The sequence below is a fragment of the Schistocerca piceifrons genome, chromosome X (genome assembly GCF_021461385.2).
Source record: "Schistocerca piceifrons isolate TAMUIC-IGC-003096 chromosome X, iqSchPice1.1, whole genome shotgun sequence".
Taxonomy (NCBI): Eukaryota; Metazoa; Arthropoda; class Insecta; order Orthoptera; family Acrididae; genus Schistocerca; species Schistocerca piceifrons.
Genome location: NC_060149.1, coordinates 472,925,952 through 472,946,222, shown reverse-complemented (window position 1 = coordinate 472,946,222; position 20,271 = coordinate 472,925,952).

Here is a 20,271-nt window from a genome sequence, read left to right as displayed (position 1 = left end):
GACGCCAGAGTTCGCTACAGACACCTGCTCAACAATCACCTTGCAGCCCAGGTAATCAAAGACAATACACACTACCACGACTGCAAAATGAGGAAATAATGCTCTTCGAAACGGAAACAAGACATCCTCTGCCCGGTCACTGTGGGGGATGAAGCTAATTGTATAGGTTATAATCTTCGGATAGCAGTTGGAAACGCTCTACAGTGCCGCAAACTCTTCCAGGTTCCATACGTTGCGATGTCTTTAACAATTTTGTGAATGAGAACCATCACCTCAATGTCTTATTCCTACCAACCCGTGTGTCATGGGAGAGCCATAGTTTACAGTATGCGATATTCAATTTTCTGTGAGAGGCAAGGGATCCTAACGTGTTAATACTGTTTAGCAGCTGACACAGATTTCGAAGGCATGGTAGAAAAACAAAGTGCAGGACAGTGTACATAGCTGTAGTCATACACTGCTTGAATGTGTTACAGTAGAAAAAACAATGTATTAAACTGCCTATGAAGGATCAATACAGGAACCCTGTTTTTTGATTGATAGTCTGTTGCATTTGGTCTTCTACCACTACCATCAACAAAAATTTATGCAGATCTCTGCAAGCGACTTTGAGAACTGGCCACATTCTCCAAAGGAGTGATATGTGTATATGTAATATGTTCGAAGTCAACACGCAGACGCTATTTATGTTTTCGATATAGGCGTATCAGAGGAGAGAGATGCGGTAAAATCTTATAGGAGGTTCTATTACAAAACATTCTCTCACGATTTGTTTCGTAATTGCAGGTGTGATATGACTTCACACTGAGAAAACGGTACTTGCCATAGTGTACAAAACATCAACGTCCTTTGAGTTACAGCATGTTGTTGAACTTAAAATGATTGTGTTATTTTCAGGCATGTGAGCTAACGACGTGGAAGATTTTATTCTCTAGTGTTATTTCACATGTATGAAATGTCTGCAATACTCACGTACATGACAGTTTATATACAGACATTGATTTGAACGTGAGAAACGCTCCCAGTTCGTGTAATCCGTCCATCAAGCTGAAAGAAATTTCGTAACCCAGATGTTTTATCTTTGGAGTTTAAATTCTGGCTGTTTCTTTACTTTGATGATAGTTTGGAAATAAAGAGGACATTCAGCGGTAATCGGTAGTTTTTACAGCAAAGAAGTGGAAGCTTTTTCCCCAATTTTACACAGAGGGACATGTATGGGCTACTGAATTTTGACCATATGTACTCGGCGGCGGTGTACTTCGTCGTATGTCTCAAAATAATGAGATGCGAATGTATCCTGCAGTCGAACGCAAAAACTATACCAGTTTTTCTCATAAACTAAAAGAGGGCGCTTACTGTAGGACAGGGTGGCCTTCGTTTACCTTCTGTTGACTAGCTGAGCATACATGCTTCTGTGTTCGTGAAGGACCATTATCTCAAGCAATCCTCGAGCTTGTGACACGCCCGCTCATCCGCCAGGAGAATGGTGATAGGCTGCACAAAGCGGCGACGTGCTCGGCGGATTGCAGCTGGCTGTTTGAAAAAAACCTGTGTCACCCACAGATGGAGGAAGGGTGGGAGGGAGGACGGGGGGGAGTAAAACTGCTTCCAAGTTAGTTAGTTCATCATTACCGTTTCATTGCTGACCGTCCCGGGATGTGGCTTTCACAACATGCGTGAGGTAGTAGAAATATAAGAGGTACTGTTATTTTATTGGTGAAGATAAAAAATAAAAACATTTGGAAGGCGTTGAAGCATTCAGAAATAGGACGAGTCTGCAGCATTGATGAACACTTCCAAACATCTATCTGAATGTGACGATGTATACATTTAATGCCATGCTCCACAATGACAAGCAGCAAGTATCCAGTGTTCTACCAAGGCTCCCTCCATCTCAACCAAGTGGTGTCAGTCAATCATTATGCAGTAATCAACAGCGTACCAGTGGACGGACGGGATGGGAAAGACACTGTTGCCGCGCGGGGTAACCGAACGGTCTAGGGCGCTTTGTCACAGTCCGTGCGGCTGCCCCCGTCGGAGGTTCGAGTCCTCCCTCGGGCATGGGTGTGTGTGTTGTCCATAGTGTAAGTTAATTGAAGTTAGATTACATAGTGTGTAGGCATAGGGACCGATGACCTCAGCAGTTTGGTCCCATAAGAACTTACCACAAATTTTCAAAAAGACACTGTTGATATGCGGCGATGTACACTAATAGACACCGCAGTTGATAGATCGATCAATTTTGCAATTTCCCGGTTCCATGCCAGCCGGTGAATGCTTTCCAATTTCTGCATCATGTCTAAATCACCCCTCCACTACTTTTCAAGTACCATATGCTAGATTGCGAATGCAGGTAGATGACTGTGCAGTACGTCCATTCAGTCACATACATCAAGGTACACAAGTTGCTCTGTAATTTCAATGCCAGCCAGTGACGCAGCAGAATGCCTCCCAGTTTCTGTATCATCACTAAATAACCCCTCCACTACTTTGCAGGTACAATATACTAAGACTGTGAATGCAGCTAGAAGACTGCGCAAACAGCGTCCTATACCGATGCAATTAGATTATTTACATATTTTCAGCGTATCGATCATAATGCACAATTTACGATTACGGCTGGCCATCTTTCCGTGTGTGGATGGGCGTCACAGAGTATTCTCGTATTTGCAGGATAATTCGGAGGTTGTCAGATCCCTTCCACATTGTTCTTGACCAATCCTCCCTGCAACACCAATCTTACACGCGGCAACCAACCAAAACCACAAGATCTCTCCAGATGCGTGTGTATCGAAGAGGGTAGCACCTCTTATTGGTGTATAGTAGACATGAGAGTGTTGCGGTGATATAACAGATGGTTAAGAGGAAAGGTGTGGTTTATACTTGATGGAGCTCCTGGTGGACGGAGTTTGCAACCTTTCACGTAAATCAACCATGCTATCAATTCTGAAGCATTATTCCAATGTTTGGAGTCAGTACCAGGAAGAGCATAAACACACACTCCAATGGTTACACGGTTCTGCACCTAAAAATGCTATACTGTAAAAGCCATATGGTTTCCGAAGTTTTAGTCATATGGAATGCAACACTTAATACGCTAATGCAGGATCTATTTGTCCAGCATCAGACATACAATCAACCTACAAGTTTCCTACACCAATCACTACAATGACAAACTTCAAAATGATAAAACTACTTCCTCCTGCACTATTCTGGAGTCCTAGGAAGGCATCTTCCGTGTATATCCACCAATCGAGCTGCTTATAAACCAATTGGAATAAAATCTGGAGAGTGCTGTTCTGTTCCCTAGAAAATTAATGGATTTTACACTTTTTTTAAAAAAGTCAGAAACGTATGTACCCTCAGACACACTTTCTGCATCAGTTGTGCATATCATTAGTAGTAGTAGTAGTAGTAGTGGTAGTAGTGGTAGTAGTAGTAGCAGCAGCAGTAGTATCGGTTTTGACGGATGCGGCTATGGCTCACTAGGAAATAGAGCTAAGAAAACCGACATGAATATATTCGATGGCTGGTGCATTGAGGTACCATCCACACCTTGCTGCACAAAAATAGACATGAAGAAGCAGCAACATATTATGAGGGAGTAAGCACCATGATCATGAGCCAAAAGAGATGTAACAGACTTATTGCTGTTTACAGTAGCATCACTACAGCTCTAGTAGCATTCCTCTTGCACAAAGAGGTCTTGGTCTGATGTTAGGTAGTTTTGATCATGCGTAGGAAAATACAGCAACATCGCCCTCACACCACATCTCGTGAGTACACCCTTCACCCCCCCCCCCCCCCCACACACACACACTATTAATGGTGGCTGAAGTCTGATAAACGCACTGATCCTTCTCCTTAATACTTAAGAAATAATATTTTTTGTGAGAACAATGTATATATTTCACTGCACGTGGAGAACAAAGTTATGGATTGGGATATACATACGTCGCCTTCATTGGAGTATACGGAAACCCACACAGTTAACAGGGGGAGAGGAAGGGTTAAAAGTAATTGCAGTGGAGCATACATTTTTAGCTTTTCTCGGTCTTGAGTGTGTGGGTACCCCCAACCCACATCAGGTCCTCGCATTTCGTGGTACATTTTCTCTAACTTTAGGTATTCTCAATTAGTTTCAGTAATTTTGCTAGTTTTTTGCGTTTTTACATATTTCGTCCTATTTCCCTCAATTTAACGTACTTCCTACCAATTTGTCGTAATTATACCAGGATTTCCACGATATTTAGCGTTGTTATGTCATTTCCTCATATTATTTTTTTATTTTTCCGTTTGTATGTTGTCATATTGCTGGCATACCCATGTGTTATTTGATTTTATTTGAGGATATTTCCGTGTCCTATACACCAGCCTACTAAAAAATTCCTGAGAATTTCCCTCTTCCTGATGATCTACGTGCATGCATTTTGAAATGGAAGATTATGAAAAGTGTAGTAACACTCGCCTCAGCAAATGGTGCAGATTAGAAACTCATAGTCGGGAAACAAACTCGTGATCTGCTATGGCAAATCAGAGAGCTTGTCTGCAGACTCATGTAGTGACGCACTTGATGGAAACTCAAACTCTGGCACAGTTCTACACATTCATCAGACTTCCACTCTACCACCTAGGAATCTGCAACAGGGAGTCGACATATGCACAGAGTTGATTTCTGATGATGCTGTGATATTTTTTCCCTTAAGTTATGGTTTTATTGCTTATGAGATTACCTCCACTACTTTTGTTTACACCTTCCAACTCTGACTACATCCCTACAACCCGTCAGGACATGTAGAAACTGTAGATTTTGGGGAATTTTGTTTACGCTAGCAATAAGTTATTCGTGAGTTGATAGTGTGTCGACTGCACTTCGCATCCTGGACCGTGAGAGTTTCCCCTCTCCATACCTACAGAGTGCACGATCCCGGCAACATAATTTATAAACGAACAGTTAGCAAGTTATGCATGTGAACAGCAATCGTCTGCCGCTGACAGCTCTACACACATACAAGTATGCAAGCATATTACCAATCGCAAAGTCTCGATTTCAACCACTTTTACATAATTCTCGACAGTGATACAACTCCCCAAAAAGAGAAAAGCTCTTCGCAAAACAATTCTGCAGGGGATCTAAGCACATTTAAATACATCCTGCTAAAGAGCATAACATCTTCGATGCAAGTTATGTTACCGATATTTCGTGATAATATTGTCTAGAGTCTCCAGTAATAACAGCAAACCATGGCATGCTGCTGCGCGTATCATGTTTCCTTTTATACTCTTAAAGATACACGATTATCGCATATAATCATCCCAGTTCCACTATTTAGCGTGCTAGATGTCTGCTGGATAGTAGGAGAGAGTGCTTCGTTGGTATTATCCTTAAGTACGGTGCAGAACAGCACATTCGTCAGACGGTATAGTACTGTACTCGAATGCGTCCAGTCACTCACAACCAAACATTCTATGGATGCAATCCATTTGCTCTATTTTTTTGTGTGTCTGCGTCCATGCATGTATTGCGGATGGCTGCCATAAACATCACCCTGTCCTCCCGCTGGTGTAGCAACCTTCGTACGATATCCTGGGTGTACTATATTGTGGATCATCATCTAGACACTGCTCTGGATATAATGCGTGGTTGAACCACCTGCGGGAGGACTGGGTCAGGTTCACTGGACCCGCCTAATGCCTCCTGCGCTGCTCTGGGGCTTGACGTGAAAGGGCGCCATGCTATGCACTCTTGTAACTCTAGGGCGGTCTTAGATGACACAACCCGCGCCACGTGCGCCGCTTGGCTTGGTGTCCAGCAATCTGCACGGTGACAACCTCGGCTTCCACGCAACAAAGGGGCGGCAGCAGCTAGCAGCTGGAAATCGGCAGGTGATTGTAATGTAAAATGCCGTTCAGAAGGCATACTTTGTAAGGTATCTACCACGAACAATAAATTTGTTTTTGAAGGTTAGCGTCTTTCTCCCACAGCTGTGTCCTAACGAAAACAACAGCACGTGTTTCGAGGGATGCAGCTGCTATTGGGAGTACCAGGCTATCTACCTGTCTCAGAATGAACAAAGGTTTTTTTTTCTAAAAATAGCAGATGCATCCGGTTTTCCAGCCACTTCTTATTGTCCCCAGAGCTAAGATCCTTTCCTCAAACAGATGCACGAAGCAGGACTAATGTGTTTTTCTTTACCATACACAGGAAAAATACCTGCGAAGGACTGTCTCCTTCCATCCAACAGACATCTAGCACACAAAATAACGAAAGTGGGATGATTATGTGGCATCATCGTAGATCTTTAAGACTATAAAAGAAGGTGTTGATAGGCGCAGCAGCATGCCATGGTTTGTTGTTATTACTGGAGAATCTAGACAATATTATTACGAAATATCAGTAATATAACTTGCATTGAAGATATCATGCTCTTTAGCAGGATGAATTAAATGTGCTTAGATCCTCTACAGAATCGTTTTTGATGTTTGGGGGGCTGTAGCACTGCCAAAAATAAAGTAAAAGGTGTTGAAATCGAGATTATGCGATTGTTAATATGCTTGCATAGCTGTGTGTGTGTAGAGCTGTCAGTGGCAGACGGCTGCGGTTCACATGCATAGCTTGCTAGCTGTTTGTCTAGAAATTATGTTTGCCGGGGTCGCCACTCTGTAGGTAAGGAGAGGGGAACTCTCACGGTCCACGATGCAGTCGACACACTGTCAACTAGCAAATAACTTATTGCTAGCATATACAAAATTCTCCAAAATCTACAGTTTCTACATGTTCTGACATGGTTGTAGGGCCTGGTCAGAGATGCAAGGTGTAAACAAAAGCAGTTAGGCTTATATCGTAAGCAATAAGAGCACATACTTATGGGGAAAAAATATCAGAACATCAGCAAAAATCGCTCTGTACACATGTCAACTCCTTGTGGTAGATCCCTACATGGTAGAATGGAAGTCTGATGAATGTGTAGAACTGGGCCAGACTCTGAGTTTCCATCAATTGAGTCACTATATAAGTATGCAGATAAGCTCCCAGACGGACCGTAGCAGTAGACGGATATGTTTCCAGGCTACGAGTCTCCGATCTGCACCATTCACTGCGTCCCATCTGGGTACGAGGCGAGTGTTGCTATACTTTTCATGATCAACCTACCCAAAATGCATGCATGTAGGAGAATTATTAGGATTTTTAGTAGGCTGGCGGATATGAAATGCAAATATCCTCGACTAAATTCAAACAACACATGGGTATACCAGCAATGTGACGATAAACATAAGGAAAAATTTAAAAAAGAATATGAAAAGAATGACATAACATCGGTAAAAGTCGATGAAAACCTGATATAATTACGACAAATGGGTGGGAAATACGTAAAATTGCCGGAAAGTGTAGGATAGTGTACATATCTGTAGTCATACACTGCTTGAATGTGTTACAATCTAAAAAGCAATGTATTAAATTGCTTATGAAGGACCAATACAGGAACCCTCTTTTGTGATTGATTGTCTGTTGAACATGGTCTTCTTCCAGTAGCGTCAACAAAACTGTATGCAGATCTGTGCAAGCGACTTCGAGCGTTGGGCACATTCTCCAATGGAGCGATACGTGTATATGTACGAGGATTGGAACTTTAATAGTGGCAACTATTTATTTACAACTCGTACAAAATAGATACGTGTTTCAAAGTTATACTGAACTTCAAAGTAGCCACCAGTACTGTGTATAGCTTGTTGCCGCCGATGTGGAAGTCGTAGGATACTCTTGGCAGTGCCAGTTGTGTTGACAGTTCGAGTGGCGAGGTCTATAGCCCGACGAATTTGTAGCATTTCTGAAGCGAATGCCGTGAAGTGTTTCCTTCAGTTTACAAATAGAATTGAACTCACAAGAGCTTAACTCAGGGGAGTGCAGTGGGTAGTATAGCACTTAGCTGCGTCATCAGTCAAACAAAGCAGTAACAGATCTCACTGTACGGGCTTGAGCATTGTCCTGTAAAATAATGGTCAGGTCATGCAGAAAGTGCCATCACATTTGTCTCTAAGCTGGTCGTAGGTTGTGTTCCAAAAACGAACGGCACGGGAATGTACTGTGTCAAGAAGGCCGGGCCCTGAACGGCCACGTGGTACTACCGAGAGAGAAGTCCATCGTGTTCGGCGTATGGCTCTAGCCCACCATACTGCATCTGCTGCAGCAGTCTTTGCAGCGTTTGGCACCACATTGACACAACGAATTGTTACAGATGGGTTGCTTCCAGGACAGCTCCCAACGAGACACCGTGTAGCCATTCTTGACTGCACTGGTGTCAAGCGAAACTTCATCCCAGGGCAGAATGGAGGCCTGTTGAGTTTTCTGATGAGAGCTGGTTCTGCCTCGGAGTCAGTGATCGCCGTGTGTTGGTTAGGAGGAGGCCAGTTGCTGCGTATTAGACGTACTGGACCTCCAATGGGGTTATGGTTTGGAGTGCGATTTCGTATGACAGCAGGAGCGCTCTCGTGATTATTCCACGCACCCTGACTGCAAATATGTACGTCAGTCTCGTGAGTCGACCTGTTGTGCTACCTTTCATGAAGAGAATTGCAGGGGGTGTTTTCCAACAGGATGACACTCGTCCACATACCGATGTTGTAACACAATACGCTCTGCAGATTGTCGACGGTTTGCCTTGGTGTGCTTGGTCACCTGATCTGTCTCCAATCAAGCAGATGTGGGACATCTTCGGACTACAAGTCCAGTGTCATTCATAACCAGCATTAACCGTTCTTGTATTGGCCGACAAAGTGCAACAAGAGTGGAACTCCATCTCACAAACTGAAATCCGGCATCTGTACAACACGATGCATGTACGTTTGCATGCTTGCATTCTACATTCTGGCGGTTACACCTGTTATTAACGCCGGCCGGAGTGGCCGAGCGGTTCTAGGCGCTACAGTCTGGAGCCGCGTGACCGCTACGGTCGCAGGTTTGAATCCTGCCTCGGGCACGGATGTGTGTGATGTCCTTAGGTTAGTTAGGTTTAAGTAGTTCTAAGTTCTAGGGGACTGATGACCTCAGAAGTTGAGTCCCATAGTACTCTGAACCATTTGGACCTGTTATTAACGTACCAGAGTTTCACATTCACAACTGCTTATCTCGCGTTTACATTAACCTGTGTTCTTGCAATGTTAATCACTTAGGTAGGTTACCTAAACAAATATATTCCCAAAATTTCAATACTCTACATTAATCACTTTTTGGTGTTGCGATTCTTTTTTCCGTTAGTGTATTTGACTAATCCTTCGGAATTAAAGTTTTTGGCAATAATGGAAGATTTAGAAACAAAGCGAAGTCTTTTCTGCGACTTGTAGGGAATAAGTATTCTCAGAACATGTAAAAAGATAAACTAAACTAACTAAACACAGGAACCTATCAAATATGGCATCATTAAAAGTCAAATTTATCAGAGAACTTTGTACACCATTTGAGATCAAAAAAGTGTAGACAGGGGACAGCTTATCGCCACTACTGTTCAATTTTGTTCCGGGTCAAAAAAATAGATATTCACCAAATGAATATGAATGTATAATTACCGGCTGATTTCTCCAAAACGAAGTTTCACGATGATATTGCAGTCCTCTCCCTTAACAGATAGGAAGCTATTCAATCTGTAAAGGAACTACATGAAATTTCAGCAATGCGTGTACTCCAAATACGACACGAGAATACACAGTGTATGGAAAGTACCAGATCGGGATTCAGCAATCAAACTGTAATCACCAGATTAAGAAAAATATTGCAGACGAACAAAGTCAAATAAGTAGTTGCGGTTATTAAATCGGCAGGACTATATCGGGAATCTAACAAATATCGAACCGCAGGACTACAAAGACCACACAATACACCTTAGAGAAGTTTGTCAAGAGTTAGGCCTTAAGGGACGGTGAAGACCCAGCGTGGTTTAATAGCCGTGTTAGAAAACTGCTACTTTAACAAAGAGAACTTCTTCACAGATTGGAGAGAAGTCAAAACCTAGCTGACTAACAAAAGCTGAACGAAGCGAAAATGATAGTACGGAGAGCAATGAGAGAAGCGCTGAATGGCTTTGAAAATATAATTTGTCGGCCTGTCTGACTAAGAACCTTAAGAGGTTTTGTTCTTAGTAAAATCAGTAAGTAGTTCGAAATCTTATGGTCAGTCACTCGGTGACCATACTGGCAGCGAAACGGAAAATGACAGAGAAAAGGATGAAATATTGAATTCGGTCTTTCGAAATGGTTTGACTCCCGGAAGATCATAAAAAGATCCCTCCTTTCAGTCATCGAACGAACGTCGAAACGGCAGATATCGAGACAACCCATCGCGGAACAGAAAAGTAACTATAATCCTATAACCGCTTAGTAGTGGAAAAGCAGCAGCACCAGATCAAATACCTGTAAGATTCTACAGAGATTATACCAAAGAACTTGCTTCCATTCTAGCAGAAGTTTGTCTTAGTTTGCTGGAGCAACGAGGGATACTTAGCAACTGGAAAAAAGAACGGTCGTAGAGCAGATGCTCATTAAGTTCATGCCTATATCATTGACACCAGACTGTTGTGAAGTCATAGAACACGTTTTGTGCTGGAGAATTATAAAGTTTTTGGAGAACGAAAATCTCCTCTATAAATATCGACATGGATTCCGCAAACAGAGAACTTGCGAAACTCAACTCACTATGTTGCTCCATGAAATACATTGCGTTTGTGAATAGCGTCGTTCAGTTTGGTACCTTGAATCAGGGAGGCACTGGACACCATCCCGCACTGCCGTATACTGAAAAAAAAAATACGAGCTTACCTACGATCAGATCAGATATGAGACTGGATTGAAGTCTTCCGTACAGATAGAGCTCAACACGTCATTCTTGACGGAAAAAAATCTACAGATGTGAAGGTAATTTACGGAATCCCCCAAGGAAGTGTGACAGGATCGTTACTGTTCACAACGTGTACAGATGATCTAGCAGAAAGCGTCGGAAACTATTTAAGACTGTTCGTAGACGACGCAGTTTCCATAAGAAGTTAGCAAAGCCAGAAGCCAGTATTGATTCGTAGAATGACTTACAGAAGATTGAGCAACGTTGCAGGCTCTGGCAGTTGATCATGAAAGTGCATAAATGTAACATACTGAGCGTACTATAAAAAGAAATCCATTACTGAACGACTACACAATTGATGAGAAATTTCTGGAAACAGTATTTACCGTAAAATATCTAGGAGTAAATATCCAGAACGACACTAAGTGGAATTACCACATAAATCAAATAGTATGAGAAGCAAACGCCAGAATGAGATTCTTTGTAAGAATATAAATGGAAATGCAACACGTCCACGAAAGGAGTGTCTCACCAAGCGCTTGTCTAGAGATTCTTGAGTTTTGTTCATCAATATTTGGCCCTTACGAGTTAGGACTGATACAGGAGACAGAGAAGATCCAACGAAGAGCGGTGCGGTTCGTACGGGATCGTTTGTCGGCACGAGAGTGGCAGACGCTACAAGACAGGAGTGGTGCATCACGAAGAGATTTGCTGTTGAAATTTGGAGAGAGCACTTTTTGAGAAGAGTCGGACAACATATTACTTCCTCCCACATACCATTTCGCGAAATAATTGCGACAGGAAAATTCAAGAAATTAGAGGTAATACACAGGCTTACCGACCATCATTCTTCCAACACCATTCTCTGGTCTGAGAGGGCGGGAGGGGGATGAGTTAGTGGTACAAGAAGTAACCTCCGTCATACACCGTCTGGTGACTTGCAGAGTACTGATGTAGATGTAGATTTACGTGTAGACACTAAATCACTTGGAACATCTGTAATCGATAATGACATTTTGTTACAAATGTTAAAACAGAAGTACTTTACCCATCTCAAATTGTGATAGCTAGTGGCTGATTTTAAACTGAAAAAACATTGAGAACTAAGAAAGATAAATTATAAGAAAAATACTTAGGTGAGGTTAGGTTAGTGTTTAACGTCCCGTCGACAACGAGGTCATTAGAGACGGAGCGCAAGCTCGGGTTAGGGAAGGATTGGGAAGGAAATCGGCCGTGCCCTTTCAAAGGAACCATCCCGGCATTTGCCTGAAACGATTTAGGGAAATCACGGAAAACCTAAATCAGGATGGCTGGAGACGGGATTGAACCGTCGTCCTCCCGAATGCGAGTCCAGAGTGTTACCACTGCGCCACCCCGCTCGGTAAGAAAAATACTAAGAGCAGACAATGAAATGGAACTTGGATGAAAAATTCCAATGAAATCTATCAGTGTATAGAAAAAACGTATGTACAATAACGAAACGACGATAATGGATAGGCTATTATGTTTACTTAGGTAGTATGAAAGACAACAGGCACAGAAAAAAAATCCGAACTTAGCTTTATCTATGAAAAAGCAATCAGCTGTCTGACACAAGTGGCTATTGTTCCACAGGAAACGAACCATTTTACTACAAAACAAAAAAAGGAACCATAGTTAACAATTGCAAAATTACTGATAAGCTTCCTTGACAAGCAACAGAATGGATAGAAGAACGGAAGAAGAAGAAAAAAAGCAAACGGAAGAGAAGGAAAAGAATAAAATAAGTGCTACATAAATTTCAAGACGCTCCCTATTTGGTTACAACGGAGAAAAGTAAACAAAATCTTGTGAATCGTGATCGCTCAACAGAGAAGTTTTATAGCATAGTCTTTCTGCTTGCCTTTGGCTTAAGGTTTTGATGACTTCGAGGGCAACGGAAATGAAAAGAAAACTCACATCAATCGAAAATTTTCATCCTTACCATACTGAGTAGGTGATGCTCGTTACAGTATCGTTGTATCGTGTTATAAATTTATTTTCCAAAACCATAGAGTGAGAGCGAGTTGAGGGAACTATAAATACGGTTGAAGTACGATTATAATGATGATTTTGTCTTGAGGTTGGATGGCCTGCATGGCGGGTAAAGGAGCTGGGCTGCTAGTGGCCACGAAGCTTGCAGTTCATCATCTCGGACGTGGATGCAGTGGTGCGGTGGGTAGAGACCAGTCGATTATCTGACATCCTGTCACAAAAACAGCAGTGTTTTATATTCATTTTATTCTATGTTAAAATATAAGAGTCGTGGTGGCACTAGACAGGAGTTTACGGGGCAAGACGTGGCCGGGCTCTGTTGGTAAGGCGTGCTTACGTGAACTGGCAACCTTTTGTCCCGGTCATAGCCCGCCCGCTTAGCTGAACCGCCGACACGGTAGCTCAGCATGTTCGGTCAGAGGGTTAACTACCCTTTGTAGTAAACAAAAAAAAATCCTGAGTGAATGGATCAACAAACAACTTGAACGGGTGTCATGGGGCTTCCGCCCCGAACATCAAGTGCATTAGAAGCTTTTAACAAAGCAGACAGCAACGATCTACTTATTTTGACTACAAATATGTCGGAAGAAACTTTGCAGAAAATAATGCGTCTAAATACAGCGTGTGAAGTGTGGACAGAATTACACAAAATATTTGATGGTGTCTCTGAAGACAGAGTTTACAACCTTTGTTTGCAGTTCTTTACTTATAAAAAGGCACCCGATTCTGATTGTTGGGCCCATCATCATGATGAGGAGTAGAATTATGAATCTCTACCACAATTGCTCGTTGTCTAAGACCACCTTCGTTTCTTCTTTCAAGGTACTTACGTGTGTCCTGCCTATAGTGCTATGGCGAACCACTTCACTGAGTCTGTGGAGTCTACTGGGCACCGTTTCGCCTCGGAGGATGCCTGGCTCTCAACGAACAACCTGTCATGGGGCGTCATGAACCGACACAGAATGCCTGCGATTCTCATCTTCATCGTATCCGTTATAATTAACAAACTCGTTAGCAGACCGCTGCCATGCTGCACCACTTAAGTGGCATAGCCCATCATCCAGGCTGCGCAATTCGTCCTCTTCCCTTCCCTGCCTCACTTGTACTTGAGCCTGTATCTTCCGCATTGTCATCTGAAACGGCACAATACTCCTCGTATCATTGTTGCTGCAGCAACATTTCTCAGTTCCTTTGATTAATGTTCACCTGTGGTTCTTCGAATTAGAATAATCCTTTTATTACTTCCAGTCCTTTTATATCGGCCAGAATTGTTCGATCAGGCCCTGTATCACATCGTAACGAGAACAACGTGGCTATAGTTAACATTTCAACCTGTTGCGTTATCTTATTAGTTTCATCCTGACCTATCTTAGTTCCTTCTTGTAACACAGACACTCAATGTCCATGTTGCTCAATTAAGGTGACCTGTCCATCGCTAATCATTTTGCTTCGTTCTGTAACTTTGTCCTGCAATGTCCTAAGTGTTTCAAAACTTTTTTTTTTTTTTGGAAATCTGCGACCTCTTTTCTTATTTAATTTGTGGCCCTTATTCTCTCTTGAACAATCCTTTCTAACTGCTGATTAAATTCTTGTGCCTGCGACTCAGCTTTGTTCGTCTAATTGTCCTGGATCTGCTTGTTTTGCTTCTTATTTCATAGTTTTTGGAATTGATCATCTTTATTTTTATTCGTGCATACCAAAATGCTTACAGGACAGAAAAATCAAATGCAGTGCGCGCAGGGGAAGTCGACTTGTGAGCCACTGCACTGTGTATCATTTCCTCATATACAATAGGGAAGGTCCTGACGTTTCTGGGAAGACCCCATCACAGTTCTCTTTAATTGCTGAACCGGGCCCAATGCTGTAGAGTGGAAAGCTGCGAGGGCTGTGATCTGTTGTTCTCTGTAACACATAAACAGCTGGTTGCGAAAAACGCCCTATTTCTACATCTCTAGGTGAAGTGCTCTTCTCAACCTTGGGGACCAAGTGTCTTCCTCAAGATCTCCAGATGAAGAGTCGTTCTCAGAATCCCCAGACAAAGTCCTACACACCGAAAAAGACTTCTGTCTTCTCGGTACAAAGTCCACTCCATTCCCATGGATCAATGAAAAGGCTCAGCAGAATGCTGGACACCGATATTGTCGTTACAAAAGTAACTAACTCTCCATCTGGCAAAAGTTTTACATTGTTAACCGATCATCTAACTCCCACGTACACAGTTCTTTACCCACATCCAAGTTTCTTGGAAACTCGCGTCCTGATTTCCTCTGCTCTTTTATTTTATTTAAGAATAACTAATGAGGTACCCTCTTACAACATTTTAGACAGGAGGGTGTTCACCCCCTCGGTGTGGTGCTGGAAAGTCGTCCCATCGCTTTTACAAGACAAAATAATTCCAGAACAAAATGCAGCTGCATCAATTCCACTGGACACAGAGTTCTCTAGTTGCACCTGACTTCCCACTCCACTGCGTTCTAGGAAGGTGACCCATCCGTGAAAAACAAAGTTGATTTGAAATGTGTTTTGACCTAACGGCACAGTTAGCAAGAGCCACGATTCTGCACAAGCCCAAGTGCTCATCACAGCATGTTATAAGACTTCTTTGGATATAGGCCGGGACCCCATACTGCGCAGAGTGCAATATGAGAAAAGCTAATGTAAGACGACTCCCGGGCACCAGAGCTAAACAAATCTTGGTCCGTGGCAATGTACCTGCCATGAGTGGACACTTTTCTCCATCCCACCGCTTTCGCCTCAGAAAGGCGAGCCAAAATCCCGTCGGGGCTTGATCAGACACAGAGTCACTGCCCTGTGGCTCCCTTTCTTCCTTGGCTCATCATGGTCCCAGACAAACTGCAAAAAATATCACATACTAAACTACTACCAGAAAAGGGCAACAGTTAATATGGGGTCGACGGCTTAATCCTTGTTACCAGAGTTAAATAAAAATTAATTGATAGGAATAGGATTCAGACTGTGATGAATTTACATCTACATCTACATATATACTCCGCTAGCCACCAATCGGTGTGTGACGGAGGCACAACACAATTTGCGCCAAAGTCATATCCCCCCTTCCCCCCCCCCCCTCCCCCGCCACCACCAGCACCACCACCACCACTTTGTTCCACTCGCGGATCGCGCGAGCGGAAAACCACTGTCTGAACGCCTCAGTACGAGCTCTAATTTCCCTTATCTTTCAATGGTGATCATTGCGCGATTTGAAAGATAGTGGTAATAATATATGCTCTACATCCCGGTGAAGATCGGATTTCGGAATTTAGTGAGCAGCCCCTTCCGTTTAGTGCGCCGTCTACCTGCAAGTGTGTCCCACATCAAACTTTCTATGAGATTTGTAACGCTCTCGCGATGGCTAAATGTACCAGTAACGAATCTTGATGCTCTTCTTTGCACCTTCTCAATCTCTTGAATCAAACCCAACTGGTAAGGGTCCCATACAGACGAACAATACTCTAAGACTGCACCAACTAACGTATTTTAAGCTATTTCCTTTGTTGAAGGACTGCATCGCTTCAGGATTCTACCAATAAACTACAATCTAGAGTTCGCCTTACCCGTTACTTGTGTAATCTGATCATTCCATTTGAGACCATTTCGAATAGTCACACGCAGATACTTGACGGATGTTACCACTTCCAAAGACTGGGCATTTAAAACTTCCTGGCAGATTAAAACTGTTTGCCCGACCGAGACTCGAACTCGGGACCTTTGCCTTTCGCGGGCAAGTGCTCTACCATCTGAGCTACCGAAGCACGACTCACGCCCGGTACTCACAGCTTTACTTCTGCCAGTATCTCGTCTCGTACCGGGCGTGAGTCGTGCTTCGGTAGCTCAGATGGTAGAGCACTTGCCCGTGAAAGGCAAAGATCCCGAGCTCGAGTCTCGGTCGGGCACACAGTTTTAATGTGCCAGGAAGTTTCATATCAGAGTACACTCCGCTGCAGAGTGAAAATCTCATTCTGGAAACTGGGCATTTATTTTGTACTCGTATATTAATGGGGATTTTCGCCTTGTTATACGCAGTAGGTTACACTTCCTAATATTGAGAGATAAATGCTAGTCATTACACCACGCATTTATATTCTGCAAATCCTCATTGATTTGTTCACAACCTTCGTGTGACTTATTATGCTGTCTTGGGGCACACCTGAAGTTACGCTTGTTTCTGTTGAAGTCACCCTGTTCAGGACGACAAACTGCTCCCTGGCTGTTAGAAAACTTTCTATCCAACCACATATGTCATCGGATAGACCGTAAGCGCGCACTTTCTGGAGGAAGCGACAGTGCGGAACTGAGTCGAACGCCTTTCGAAAGTTGAGAAGTAGTGCATCAACCTGGGAGCCGGTATCTAGAGCCTGTTGTATATCATGCACAAAGAGGGCCAGCTGTGTCTCGCATGACCGCTGTTTCCTAAAACCTTGCTGGTTTCCGCAGATGAGCTTCTCAGAGTCTAGTAAGGTCATTATGTCTGAACACAAAATATGTTCCATGATTCTACAACAAATCGATCTCAGTGAAATTGGCCGCTAATTATGTGCATCCGATTTTATACCCTTTTTATAGATTGCTATGATCTAGACCTTGTTCCAGTCCCGTGGAACTTCCCGCTGTTCCAATGATCTCTGATAGATGATGGATAAGAATGGTGCTATATTTGTAGCATAGTCAACATATAATCTTACGGGGATACCGTCTGGGACAGATGCCTTCCTGGCGTCTAAGGCTCTTAACTGTTTTACAATCCCAGATACACTAAACACTATGTCAGCCATCCTTGCATTTGTTCGATAATTGAAAGGGGGAATGGTGCTGCAGTCCTCTACCGTTAACGAGTTTTTGAAAGCTAGGTTTAGAATTTCAGCCTTCTGTTTATCATCATCAGTTACATTATCCGTACTGTCAGCAAGAGAAGGTATTGAATTATTTGCAGCGTTCATAGAATTTACGTAAGACCAAAGTATTTGGGGGTTATTTTTAGAATCTGCAGATAAAGTATTGCTTTCAAATTCGTTAAAAGAATCTCTCATTGTCCTTCTAACAGCTGCTTTCATTTTGCATAATTTCTGTTTGTCAGCGAGGCAGTGACTACGTTTATAACGACTGTGCAAAATTCTCTGCTCTCTCAGCAACTTCCTAATATGTTTGTTGTACCAAGGTGGATCCTTTCCCTCCCCTATGTTTTTGCTGGGGACATACTTCTCGAGAACATGGTGGACAATACCTTTAAATTCCGACCAAAGAAGCTCAGTATCTTTGTGTCTCGCGGTGAATGCTTGAAGCTGACTATGAAGATATACATTAATAATACTTTTATTATCTTTCCCAAACAAGAAAACTCTACGCTGTTTCTTCGTTTTTGCTTGCAACTGCCACTGACATAGAAGCCACAACGACAAAATGGTCGCTAATACCTTCTTCTAGATTAACTTCCTCAAAAAGATCAGGTCTGTTTGTCTCCAAGATATCTAATGTGTTCCCATCTCAAGTTGGTTTTCTAACCAATTGCTCAAGGTTGTAAGTTGAGAGCGTTCCTAGAATAACTTCACACGAATCTTTGCTTCTGCCCACTGTGATAAACGTGTAATTTTCCCAGTCAATGGATGTCAGACTAAAATCTCCACCTATAACTAATGGACAATTTGGATATTTACTTCCTATATACTCAAGAGTTTCCCTGAAACGTTCTGCGACGTTTGTTGTGGATGCTGGTGGTGTATAAAAACATCCTAATACAATGGTCAATCCTTGTCTGATTGACAGCTTTATCCAGACTACACTCCTGGAAATTGAAATAAGAACACCCTGAATTCATTGTCCCAGGAAGGGGAAACTTTATTGACACATTCCTGGGGTCAGATACATCACATGATCACACTGACAGAACCACAGGTACATAGACACAGGCAACAGAGCATGCACAATATCGGCACTAGTACAGTGTATATCCACCTTTCGCAGCAATGCAGGCTGCTATTCTCCCATGGAGACGATCGTAGAGATGCTGGATGTAGTCCTGTGGAACGGCTTGCCATGCCATTTCCACCTGGCGCCTCAGTTGGACCAGCGTTCGTGGTAGACGTGCAGACCGTGTGAGACGCCGCTTCATCCAGTCCCAAACATGCTCAATGGGGGACAGATCCGGAGATCTTGCTGGCCAGGGTAGTTGACTTACACCTTCTAGAGCACGTTGGGTGGCACGGGATACTTGCGGACGTGCATTGTCCTGTTGGAACAGCAAGTTCCCTTGCCGGTCTAGGAATGGTAGAACGATGGGTTCGATGACGGTTTGGATGTACCGTGCACTATTCAGTGTCCACTCGACCAGTGGTGTACGGCCAGTGTAGGAGATCGCTCCCCACACCATAATGCCGGGTGTTGGCCCTGTGTGCCTCGGTCGTATGCAGTCCTGATTGTGGCGCTCACCTGCACGGCGCCAAACACGCATACGACCATCATTGGCACCAAGGCAGAAGCGACTCTCATCGCTGAAGACGACACGTCTCCATTCGTCCCTCCATTCACGCCTGTCGCGACACCACTGGAGGCGGGCTGCACGATGTTGGCGCGTGAGCGAAAGACGGCCTAATGGTGTGCGGGACCGTAGCCCAGCTTCATGGAGACGGTTGCGAATGGTCCTCGCCGATACCCCAGGAGCAACAGTGTCCCTAATTTGCTGGGAAGTGGCGGTGCGGTCCCCTACGGCACTGCGTAGGATCCTACGGTCTTGGCGTGCATCCGTGCGTCGCTGCGGTCCGGTCCCAGGTCGACGGGCACGTGCACCTTCCGCCGACCACTGGCGACAACATCGATGTACTGTGGAGACCTCACGCCCCACGTGTTGAGCAATTCGGCGGTACGTCCACCCGGCCTCCCGCATGCCCACTATACGCCCTCGCTCAAAGTCCGTCAACTGCACATACGGTTCACGTCCACGCTGTCGCGGCATGCTACCAGTGTTAAAGACTGCGATGGTGCTCCGTATGCCACGGCAAACTGGCTGACACAGACGGCGGCGGTGCACAAATGCTGCGCAGCTAGCGCCATTCGACGGCCAACACCGCGGTTCCTGGTGTGTCCGCTGTGCCGTGCGTGTGATCATTGCTTGTACAACCCTCTCGCAGTGTCCGGAGCAAGTATGGTGTGTCTGACACACCGGTGTCAATGTGTTCTTTTTTCCATTTCCAGGAGTGTATTTCACAGTCCGACCCAGTATCGATCTCAACTGCGTTTAAACAGCTTTTAACTGCAATGGACACACTACCTCCCATAGCATCAGTCCTATCTTTCCTAAGCATTGTCCAATCCGAGTTCAAAATTTCACTGCTTGTTGTGTCTGATTTCAACCAGCTTTCGGTACGTAATACAATACTGGCATTGGTACAGTTTATTTCGGAGAGTAACTCGTGGAT